The sequence below is a fragment of the Cupressus sempervirens genome, chromosome 5 (genome assembly GCF_028749045.1).
Source record: "Cupressus sempervirens isolate cs-2001-9-10 chromosome 5, ASM2874904v1, whole genome shotgun sequence".
Classification (NCBI taxonomy): Eukaryota; Viridiplantae; Streptophyta; class Pinopsida; order Cupressales; family Cupressaceae; genus Cupressus; species Cupressus sempervirens.
Window position 1 is genome coordinate 796636418 of NC_143122.1, and position 12341 is coordinate 796648758.

The 12341-nt window shown below is 37.3% G+C and overlaps 1 long non-coding RNA gene across 1 annotated transcript in view; it reads right to left on the reverse strand.

The window, feature by feature from the left end:
• LOC149558333 (uncharacterized) overlaps positions 1-7565 on the reverse strand; it is a 57010-nt gene extending 49445 nt beyond the window's left edge. Inside the window, exons 1-2 of the long non-coding RNA XR_016365014.1 lie at positions 7345-7565; positions 7143-7241 (exon numbers count right to left, since the gene is read on the reverse strand). This is a non-coding gene — a long non-coding RNA (uncharacterized LOC149558333). The remainder of the gene's footprint in view (positions 1-7142; positions 7242-7344) is intronic.
• Between the last annotated feature and the right edge of the window lie 4776 nt (positions 7566-12341).

Sequence of the window (12341 nt, forward strand, 5' to 3'; positions counted from 1 at the left end):
GCACTCCCACACTAGCAGATTTTTCTCCCACACCGGTAGTCTGCTCTCCCACACCAGCGGACTGCACTCCCACATCGGTGGTCTGTTCTCTCACACCTGCGGTCTCAACAGCTGCGAACATTGGTGAAGAAGGATTTTTTAAAGTTGTCCCTTCCAAAAGTGTACCCCAGATGAAGAGTTCACTCCATGCTCTTGCTCCTTTAGCACTCCAAGCCGTGCGAGTTGATTCTCTTCCATCTGAACTCTCTTCCCTCGATGAATACAAATTCAAAAACTCCTCCCTTGCTTCTTCCACCAATTCCACCCACTGTCGAGTCTCCTGCAACAATTCTTTCGCACTTCTGTGTCTGTCGGCAATCTTCTGGAACCTCCTTTTGCGTTCAACTTATTGTGCCAAAATTAAATTTTCTTGCATAGTACGTATGCCATCTTTCCCCTTTATCTTATTTCGATCCTTGTTAAGCTGATTTGGCATTAAGCTTCATTCCTCCCACTTCCAAGTTCATAGGGCAATGGCGCCAAATGTTTACCACATGGGGTAAATGGATTAATCCACACAAACAATGAAAAAGAACAGCAGAACTCCTTTTATTATTTGCATATGCCAAGAGATTATATTATGCTTCATAAGATGATTTACAATGATCCCAGACAGGTCATAAATACTTTCGGCTGAACCTTTCCGAAGGGGTCCATTGACTACACAACAATCCTAATCTACCTGTCGGCTACCAAATACAAAATCTTCGATGGCATAACCCAGTTAGCTACAGAATGCAAAATCTACCGACGACAGTTAGTTTTGAGCATTTTGAACATGTTTCTATTTGCTGTTGCAATAGAATTCGGACCTTAATGCAATGCTGGTTTTGTTTGATATGGTAATACAAGTGTATATTGTGTGTACAAAATGTGTCACACTTCTATAGACCATTATACTTGAGAGAACCCATGATAAAGAGCATCCCAAGAGGCGGCCTACAACTTCCTATCTATGATGTGGAAGGATTCAAAGATGGTATGGTGACTCTCAAAAGAATCTAGTTAAGCAACGCTTGCAAGGTGCACCATAGAATAGAAGATTCAAAGGAGTAGAGGCAAGAGTACCAATATCCAAAAATCAAATATGCAAAACAAGATGCAAGCTAAAACTAAGAGAAATACAAGATCTAAGCTAATAGATGCAAGTGCAAAATTAAGCTAACAAGCATGAAAGAGTTACAAAACCCCTAATTAGACTAAGTGAGTTAAGCTAATGTATAAAGGAAATCTAAGCTAAGAACAAAAGTAAGCTACAATGCAAGTAAAGAAAAGTGAGTGCCAATGTACTCAAGAGTATGAGTAAACAAAATAACAACATAACATTAGAGTGCAAGTATCAGATATCTAACCTTTTAGAGAGTGAGAAGAGAACCCCCTTATAAAGAAAATTGGACGATAGAGATTAAGAGGCAAAATTTATGGTGGAGAATAAGTCTTAGTTGAACCATGAATCTCCAAGAGGCAAGATTAACGATAGTGTTTAAGAGGCAAAAGATGTGTGGAGGATAAAGGAGATTCCACCCACCTTGAAAAGTGCACCCTCACATTTGTAGACAAAAATGTCTTTCTTTTTATTTTTTAAATAGGAATAATCATTTTCATGTGCACACTTAGGATAAGAGGGGGTTTGGGGACTTTTATTTAATTAGAAGGGGACATGATTCTTTTAATTAAATAGGAACTTAGGATAAGGTGTTCAAGTATAAAGTATTTTGATTAAAATCCAGATTTGATCAAAGATGATAGATAAAAGAGATTTAGTTTAGCATTTAAGAATTTAAAAATGCAAAAGGGCCCTCATAGTTTACTAGACTATTTTTGAGTGATTAAATATATGAGCAGTATTCTCATGATATGTTGAAGCATTTAAATAATCTATGAATTCATAGAAATTTCATCTAAAGCATGAAAACACATCTATTCTTTGCACATACCAACACATTGTCCGCTTGAAACCAATAGATATGAGCTTGAGTTGCTTGAAACAAATGTAGTTTAAACAGTCCAAGAAAGCATGCCCACATTGTTGTCATGAAGGATTGCATCCAAGCTGAGCATAGGCTTAGCTAACCTGTGAAACATGGGATCAACCTTCAGAGAGGGTTGCCTTATTATAAATGCCTCCTATAACTACTGCACTTGATGGGATACAAGCTTGATAGATGGATTTGAGCTCTAGGAGGTCATGCACCAAGATTATGGAGTTTTGACTGCTGTCATAACTCACAGTCAGGTCCAATCAAAGAGGTTCTCTTTCTACTTGGAATTTGCATTTGTTTGAAAGACATCTAAAGCCTTTTCACCAAATTCATTTTTGTGAATCTTCAATCATCACATTTCCTGATATAGCACTTCTTTGAGGCATTTTAGAGCATAGTTTATATGGTTTGTCCGTGCTCCAACGTTATTATTTGATGTGCAATCATTTCATTTTATTCCTTTGCCAACATGTATTTGAGTCATACTTTGATTATGACAGGCCTTGAGGTCAACATCTATAACATATTCTAAAGCTCCCATATTATCTCTGATTACCATTTAAGAATATGAATATGTGGCAGCTACAAGCATGTGTTTGAAATATATTCTAAAACTGATATAACCAAGCATTTTACGGGCTAATTATTTCAGTTCATTCTTTGAGATGGCGTTTGCAATCACATTAGACAAGACACATTTCTTTGAATATTTTAGAAGCACTGTTACCTTGAACCAACTGCTAAATTATCTCAAAGATCTCTTGTATGCTCCCACTGATAGCAAGTGTTCTTGTTTATCCTTGTCTAATTGGGCACATGCCAAAAAGATGTTGGAAATTTTGTAGGATGGCAGCTAATAGAAGCCCATGGCATGCATTTTACAATTTTCAAAGCCTCTTCAATAATGCATCAACCTCTATCCACCAATTTTTGTAATCTGTGAGATGACATTCATTGTGGCATTCCAGCTACCTTTCTCTACGACTCCATATTTTGCATGCATTGTTTGACTGTCTACACAAACTGTTAGAGTGTCTTCCCTTTATGGCTCGAAGGTGATTATGTAGTTGTGGACATCTCTTTGGGACGGTCTGATGAATAGTTGGCATTTTCTATTTTTGATAATACATATATTTTCCTGGGAGATTACTTCAAATAGACCATGTACATTTTATCAAACAGTACTTTGAAATGTCTGGGATCGTTCATATGTTATTCTAGTGCTCCCATTCTAGCACAGAGGGTTAAGTGCTTGGTGGAGATTGGGCTCACTGTATTGTCTGAGATGTTACACTTGGTGAGAATCACTGCATTCGGCCTACTTTGCAACCCACACATTCACAAAATTGTGCTTGTTAAAGTCTCATCTGCAAATGGGGATTCCTTCAAATGCTTCTAAAAAACCCTTCGAACCAAAACATCTTCTGCATATCACCCCAGTGACCTTTGTAGTGCTGAAAGTACTATTCTTGGAGGAATTTCTATTACAATAATAGATAATTGCCTATTATTAATTAAAGGTAATCTATTGTAAATATCTAATTAGCTTTCGCTTTTTTAGCTTTATCTGTTAGAATAGAATATTTCTATTCTTTATCATTGGTTCCTATGGAAACATTGCTTTATTCTTTTCTATATATAGACCTCTCGGTCTCTGTTAATATTAAGCAAATATTTTACCAATTAGTTCGTAATATGGTATCAAAGCAAGGGTTTTTTAATTTTTTCGAAAATAATAATTTCCTTTCTGAAATTATCAGAAGCTATTTTTGAAATTATTTGTTTGGAATATTTTCTTCGAACTAGGGTTTGTCTGGTTTTGTCTTTGAAGAACAAATCACACCTATACAGAGCAAAGACTACCATTTTTCCATGGTTGTGATCTGAAGCAAACTCTTGCATTTTAACAGCCACATTTTTCTGTCCTTTTTTTTAGAAAAGTGCCTGAAACACCATTTTTTGGTGTCTATTTCTTCATAATCTATGACATCTTGGTAGGAAACCAATCATTTTTTGCCTCCATTACTGCTGACTAGGGCTTTTTTTGAAATCCTAATTTCTGAGCTAGAAAAAAATATTTTGATTTTAGATTCTTGGTGGGTTTTTCGAGAGCTCAACTAGGTTGTCATCCATTTTTCTAGGTACCTCAATTTTTGAGTCAGTGGATCTAGAAAATGATAACATATTTATTTTGGGTTTTTCGAGCTCTCTTCTGGCTCACTCTTCGAATTTTTTGTGTCTTCCATTTTTTGCTTCGAAGAATGTGCCTTCACAAATTTTCATGTTTTTCATTGAAAAATGTGCCATGGCATCTCTGACAAACATTCTGCTCGAGCACAACTCGAAATTCAATGGTTGAAATTATGGCACTTGGAAGTAACGGATCATCGCAATTTTTGAATATTAGAACACTGATCAACTTGTACTAGGTGTTATGCAACATTCGACTTCTCCAGGTCCTAATTAGGATACACAGGATCTAAATAATTAGGAGGTGATGATGCTTCTCAAATTATCCGTGGTTGATGATCAACTTTCTTAGATTCCATTCAGCAAGACAGCTACCAAGATTTGAACACATCTCAAAGCTCTTCATGAGACTTCTGACAAAAGCAAAGCTTTCTTTCTGAAGAACACTCTATTTTCTATTGTCATGGATAAGCGAACCTCACTCTAGGCACACCTAAATAGGATTCAAGAAATTCATGATTAGTTACTTTCCATCGGTCGCAAGATGGAGGAAGATGATATTGTGGTTATCACTCTTTGGATTTACCAATCCTATGAGCATTTTATCGAGACTCTCAACATCACGTCTACTAGTGTTGATTTGAAGTTCCCTAATCTCTGCACACTGTTGCTTCAGCAAGATAGGTGGAAACAACAATTCGGTAGCAGCTCGACCTCCACCTCCACAGAGAAAGCCTTTGCTGTGAAATCCTTTCAAAAGGATAAAGGCAAGTTTCAACAACCGTCTCAGTAGAAGTCTTGTGCTCTAGCATCAGATGGTTCCCGAAAGAAGAACATTCAATGCAACTACTGCCTCAAGTTTGGACACATGAAGGTTGAATGTCGAAAGCACTTAGCTGCACAGTCTAAGCAATCAGGTTTACAACCCAAAGCGAACAGTGCAGAGCACACTAAGCAGGCAAAATTTGCCTTTTACACCTTCATAGCTAAAAGACCTATAGATCATGTGAAATCATCTGCCTAGTACATTGATTCAATGCCTCTCATCATTTCACTCACCACAGAGATTGGTTTACTGACTATCAGCCTTATTCAAACTCTATTATTTTTGGTGGCGGAGAAGAGTACATGGTTGTCAGCAAAGGCAACATTTAAATTCAGTCTGTTAGGAGGAATCTCATATTTCTCAATGTGTACTATGTTCCAGGGATGGAACTAAATCTACTTTCACTCAGTCAGTTGTTGTGACATTCTCCACACTGGGCAGTCAACTTCAGTTCACATCAATGCACCTTATACAAAAATTTTACAAGTGTGCAAAATTTAAGTAACAATGAAACCTTTCATTGTAAACAAGCACAAGCATATTGATCTCAAAAAATAGTATTCTAAATGTTCAAATGCACATCCCGAAGAGATAATCCATGAGTGTCACGAGCCCGTGCTTGAACCTCATGAAAGATAGCTTAGACGTCACATAAAATCAGAATATCTTAATAGTCAGGAGAACATCATTTCAGCATGCAAAGATAGAAAATAGTCAAATGAAATGTATAAAAAGAGATCCTTCAACATCTATAACATGGAGGCAATAAAAAAAAAAAAAAACATAAGCTTTAGCTACTTCTGGATCAGATGTACAATGTGTGGGATGTTATTTTACATACTAGCAGATTAGTATCCGGACCGGGATAACACATGGATCTGTTTTATACTTCCGGAATTTGAACGACAAAGCTTTTCAATTTGTTATATTGCCTGCATATATTGGTCAATTACGACCTTGAGTACTGTAGTGTATGGAGATATACATGCAGCAAATGCATTAAACTGTGTAATTAAATTTCATGCTCAGTTAAACCTGCTGTTGGAAGCCTCAGTTTTCTACAAATTACTTAAACAGACACCCAAGTGTTTTCGCAATGCTTTGACATTTCATGATTAACCCAGATCAGCAACAGAGGATGCAAAACAGTAAGGTATCTTGCTCTGTTAAAAGACACCATTGATTAACAGTAAAAAAGGAGGAAAATCTGTGTAACAACATCTAGTTTCCAACCAGTAAAGGAATCCTACAAGGTTATGATAAGTTTTCAAAATTTGTGTTGTATTCCATGGGCGAACAAGGACGAAAGCAAAATGATGAAAGCTTCAATGAACATATTCAGACTTGGCAACTTTTAGCAAGCCAACCACTATCTACAGGAGTATTTTGGTAGCATCTTTATAAAAAGGAAATTCATATACAGTAAAAACTCTCATCAAATCTGGTATGAATAAGTTGAAGCATGTACCCAATAGGATCAAGCATGCAATAATCCTTATCATGTCAGCCTTCAAGGAAAATACAGTCACGATTTTGAACATGGCACAGGCAAGTGAATATGCTTAGCCTTCTAAAATGAACAGCTACAGCATAAAGAGGAGCATTCCAGAAAATGAGCAGTATTTCTTTTCAAGCTCATGACTTACAGATCAAATAAGAGGAGTAGATAGAAGAGTTCAAGATTGAACTAAAGATACATCAGAATACCTTGTATATTCATGGCGGCTGTAAGAAATATATAGCCCTAATATTTATAAAGAATGAGCAGATAATCTCATAGCCAAGAAACCCTCAGCAAATGCAACAAGGGTCTCATATCAAGTAAATCTCAAAGTAGCAGCAGAAGTGTGCAAGCAAATCACAGAGATGGATCTGTTATTTTAAACCCAAAAAGTCCACCATGGTACCTTGTAAAGTTCATAGTCTCCATTCCAAACTCTCCATTCAAAATGGTGCCATAAATATAAAAGAGAAAGAGCAGAAAGTCTGCTATGAAAATGCAGAGAAAACATGCCCAGATTTCCTCATTTTTTGAAGCCAGAAATGTCTGCTATATCAGCAAAAACGTGCACAGCAAGTACCCAAAAAATGCAAAGATTAAATACCTGCTGTTTGAAGCCCAGAAAGTATATGAAGCGGCTTCAAAAAACATCAAACAAAACCCTTGCATGGCCTCTCATGGCAGCCGTAGATCAAAGAATAACCTACATTTGAGCCAAGGAGAAGAGGGAAAAATGCCCAGCTATCAAAAACGACCAGCAAATGTGAGATAAAACCAAAAAACGTGCCCAGAAATCTGCCATTTACCTTAGAAAAATGCACAGCTATCAAAAATGACCGGCAGATTTGAGAAATAGAGCCATGAAAAGCACAAAGATTATCTTTTCCAAGCCTCCAAACCCTCATTTTCTCCAGCTGGCTAGAGCTCTTGCAAGAGCAAATGAAATGGAAAAAATGAAATCCCTAATATTCCTTCCCTTTCTTCATTCACATGAATGAGAAGAGACTTTGCTTTTCAATTTTATAATTTGCCAAGTCCATATACCTAACATATATAGTGGAGAGACTTATGTTTTGGTCTTTAATTTGTAAATGTTTCCACTTTATGTTATTCAACATTAATATAAAATGATATTCATAAATCATTTTTATTAATGATTGATGTAAGTAAAAAAATAAATAAATAAATAAAAACCATCTATTTATTAGTTAATATAAAATAAAAATATTTATTATTTTAAATATGTTTTAATTTCTATTTGATAAATCATTAATATTAATAATAAATATATTACTATCTTAATATTATTAAATTGATTTTATAATCAATTGAATAATATTAATATAGTTCATATTTATTATTAATAAATTTAGTAACAATAAAAACTAAATGTTAATGCTATTAAGTGATTTCATAATCATTTTTATAACATCAATGTAATTAGTATTTATTGTTATTAAGTTATTATGTTTTTTCAAATAGATATTAAAATATATGGAAAATAAATGTCTATTTTTATTTTATATTTAATTGGTAGATGTTTTTTTTTTAAATAACAGAGTTGGGACAAAATGCAAAAGGTGGATTGACATTCATATTATGTAGATATTTTCAGAGTGGGTGGCCATTATGATAGAAATTGGAAGGCATACTTGTTGAAGCATTGATTTTGAGGATTTTTTGAGATATTTTGAGGGTTAGGACTGCATTTATGAGGGGCAGTTGTGAAGATATTTCAGGCTATGCCTTTTGGGGGATTTTGTACACCTTTTGGAGTCTTTTCAAAGACCGAATTTTGGCCTTTGGGGCTTAATCCGACCCAGCATTTATGGCTTTCAAAATGCAGTTGGTTGGAAGGGGGATAAGTATGAGTTGAAGGCTCATTTTGTAGAGGTTCTTCTTTTTCTCTGCTTGGCTTGTTTTGTAAGTTTTTCAGACTTCTTGACAGGAGCAGGGATCATTTTGTAACCCATTATTCAGAGATATATACAGATCTGTAGCACTTTTGGGCATTGATTTCAGCTTATGCCTTCTCCTTTTTCTGTATTTGTGTGTCATGTTGATGCCTTCTACAGGATGGTTTCAGTTTTTGCAGGTTGAAAGTTGTGTTACAAAGCAGTTTTTTTTGGATTGTGAGTAATCTATTCTCCTTTTCGAAACTGTTATTTTAGCCCTCTTATTAGCTTTTTGCAAGGGTTCTGATTATTGAGTTGTGCAAGGGAGTTTTGTTATTGCTATTTCATGGTGTTGCTTATGTATTAGATATCAGGGATACTTTTCTGGTGCATCACCCCTTAGGTTATAAATTTCCATTTTTGTTATCCTTCTCCCCTTTTCCTCCATCAGAAGTTCAGTTTCAGTAGTATAAAGTGATATACCAGATAGGAAGCTGGCCTAGAATCCGGAGATTCGTTCCAGCTACGATTCACCCACAACCTTGGAATGTTTCCATGTTACTCCAAAAGGTTAAGTTTTTTGCAAACTTAACAGGGTGCATTTTTGGTAGATAACAGTTTTGGCACGCCCGGTGGGACAGTTTTATTGACTAAAATCTTTTAGAACTGATCTTTACATAGTTTTTATGATATTTTGCTGATTCTGATATGCTGTCAGTAAAAACAGACCTGTTTAGAGGGTATTTTGCTGCATATCTGGCGACTCAGTCTCATGGTTATGAAGAGTAGTGTTGTATGAGACGCATTGAGACTAGAAGCTCAAAGTTTTTTGAGTATTTAGAGCTTTCTTCACCAAAAAGAAGAGGGAGAACACTTAAAAGAACTCCTCCTTCAGAGAGAAATCAGTCTACACCACCTGGTACAGAAGAGAGACCGTTGCTGTCTTACGGAAGAAGAAGAAAGTGTTCAGACAAAGAAGTTAGAAGGCATTCAGCCTCACCATCTTTCAGGACAGGGTCTCTGTCTTTATTTTCTACACCATCTACAACAACACAAAATAGTACACATTCAGTAGGTGCTGTTGGAACAGTTTCAAATCAGCAAGTACCTATACCGCCACCAGCAATGGCGAGGCAGTTTGCTTTTGTGCCTTTTAATCAAGGCAGCCCTTTGAATATTGCTCAGCATGACAATATTCCCCTTGCAACACTAAAAAATCTACCAGAATATACAGGGGAAGGGCAAACCACAGCATTAGAGCACATTAGAGATGTGGCAACCCTATGTTATGCCCATCATATCACGCAAGATAATGTAGCTGTAAGATTGCTAGCAGCTTCTTTGAAGGGGAAGGCACTTCAATGGTTTAGAGGACTGAACGTAGGTTCTATCGCCACATGGGATGACTTAGGAGATGGTTTGAGCAAATATTTTGAAGACAAGTCAGATTATTTGTCCTTGGTGGAGCAATTAACTACTATCAAAAGGGCCCCCCAAGAACAAATGACGGATTTCAATATGCGGTTTCAAAGGACTTGGAATAGGATTCCAATTCAAGTTAGACCCTCTGCTGAACATGCCTTTTTATACTATTTGAAGAGCCTAAACAGCGATATATCAGTCTTAATCCAGTCTATGGGAGGAATCTCACTACCGCAGTCATATGATTTAGCTGTGAGGGCAGAAAATTGCCTAATTCAAGCTGGAAAAATAGCACCAAGGCCTCCAATGCCTATATTTTCTGATATTCAGTCGAATATGCCGCTGATCATCCCTCCTTTTGCAACATTACCTGCTATTCCAACATTACAAATTACTGCAACGAGTGATTCAACTGCTGCAGGGCCATCCCAAGAGTTACAAGATATTAAAAGTAGTCAGGAAAAGATGGAGAATATCTTGTAGACTATGGGAAATGAGTTGGTAAGCATCAAGAAGCAACAATACCAAGGACGGCCCCCTTACCAACAGCAGAATCAAAGTGGGAATCCATATTACCAACAGCAAATAGGAGGACAGCAGCAACAAAATCAAGGTGTGAGGCCGCCTTATCAGAATAATTATCAGGGAAATAGACAAAATGTGAACCTGAGGCCGTTTCAAACGTATGCACCAGCGCCTTTGAATGCTGTCAAAGACATAGTACCAGCCCAGAATAATTTAGCTGCTGAATATGAATGGTGCTATCCGTGTAATCAACCGCATAATTAGGCAACATGCTCTAATGGGGTCATCAACCAAGCATTGATGATCCAAAATGCTGCAAGTACACAACCAGAAGGAGCCGGAGATACAACAAAACAACAATATGATCCAATTCTAATTGATGCTGATTTTATAAATTGGCAAAGAGAGGAATTTTGTGGGGTGAATGGTGATGCACCAATTGCAACTTATACCAGAGCAAAGAAAAGAGCTTTGGAAGCAGAGCAAGCTGCAAATAAAGGTAAAGAACCTGCAGTTAGTGAGGCACCATTCAGCCAAGGACATGTGTCACAAAGCAATCCTATCATGCCAACTAAAGAGCAACCCCAGCCACAATTAAATCAGGCTGATGTCAAGGCGTATCCTAAGATACTTCCACCTATGCCTTACAACATAGTGGACAACATGAAAAAGGTTAATGTCACAATGTCTATGTGGAATTCATTAGCCATCCCAGGGCAAACTGATTTGCTGAAGAAGGCCCTGACTAAAGAGAAGAGTTCTATGCAAATGACTGATGAGAACCCTAAGGTGGTTTTAACAAATGCTGTTCCAGAGGTTGCTTCTCAAGACAGCAATAAATTTCAAGGTAAGAACGTGAAACCACCTCCCTTTTACGTATCTTTGATAATTGGAGATAAGTTAGTACATAATTGTATGGTAGATAGTGGAGCTACCAGTTCTGTAATGCCCAAGAAGATTGCTGATCAGCTGGGTTTGGTTTATCAGCCTTTAGAAAAGGGGGTAGTGCAGTTGGATGGTTCCACTGTTAACACTTTAGGGGTTGTTAAGGACGCCAATTTGACACTCCATGCATGCCCCAACTTCTCCATTCCTCAAGACATCTTTGTAATTGATCTTCCTCCGTATTTCGCCCTTTGTTTATCAAGAGAATTTACGGCAAAAATAGGAGGATACCTTTCCTCAGATTGGTCCCACATGCTGTTTAGAACTCATTATGGGACCAAAGTGACCATCAAATCAGAGAGGCTTGCAAGGAACCACATTGAGCCATATATACCCAACGTGATCAATGCAAATTTTGTTGCATTTGATCAATGCAAATTGGGAGGAACTTTTCTCTAATGTTTTCTCTAGATTCTTGGATACACATGGCATCAACTGCCAGTTAACAACACCCCACATGCCACAATAGAATAGTGTAGTTGAATGTAAGAATAGGACAATCACCGAGATGGCTCGATCCATGCTCGAACACAAACATGTTTCGAAGAAGTTCTAGGCAGAAGCAGTTAACATTGTAGTTTATCTGTTGAACCGCTCACCCACAGTGGCAGTCAAAGATAGAACTCCGGAAGAGGCCTGGTTAGGTCACAAGCCCCGAATTAGTCATCTCAAGGTTTTTGGCTCCCTTTCTTTTGTTTGGATCCTTGATGCGTAACGTACCAAGTTGGATGCCAACAGTCAGAAACTCATGCTTGCTAGATATAACAGTCTTCACAAAGCCTATCGCCTAATCGATGGTGAGACATCTCGTCTCATCTACAGTCATGATGTAGTCTTTGATGAGCAGCAAGGACCTTTCATGTCTGTGTTCTCTTGTTCCTGATCCAGCAGACCAGCCTATGAAGGCTCATGATTTGGGAGTGTCAGCCGACTGGATTGTCGTCGGTGTTTCTGTAGCCGATGGAGTGATTGTCGGTGGTGTTTCTGGAGCCGACAGAATGACTGTTGTCGGTGTT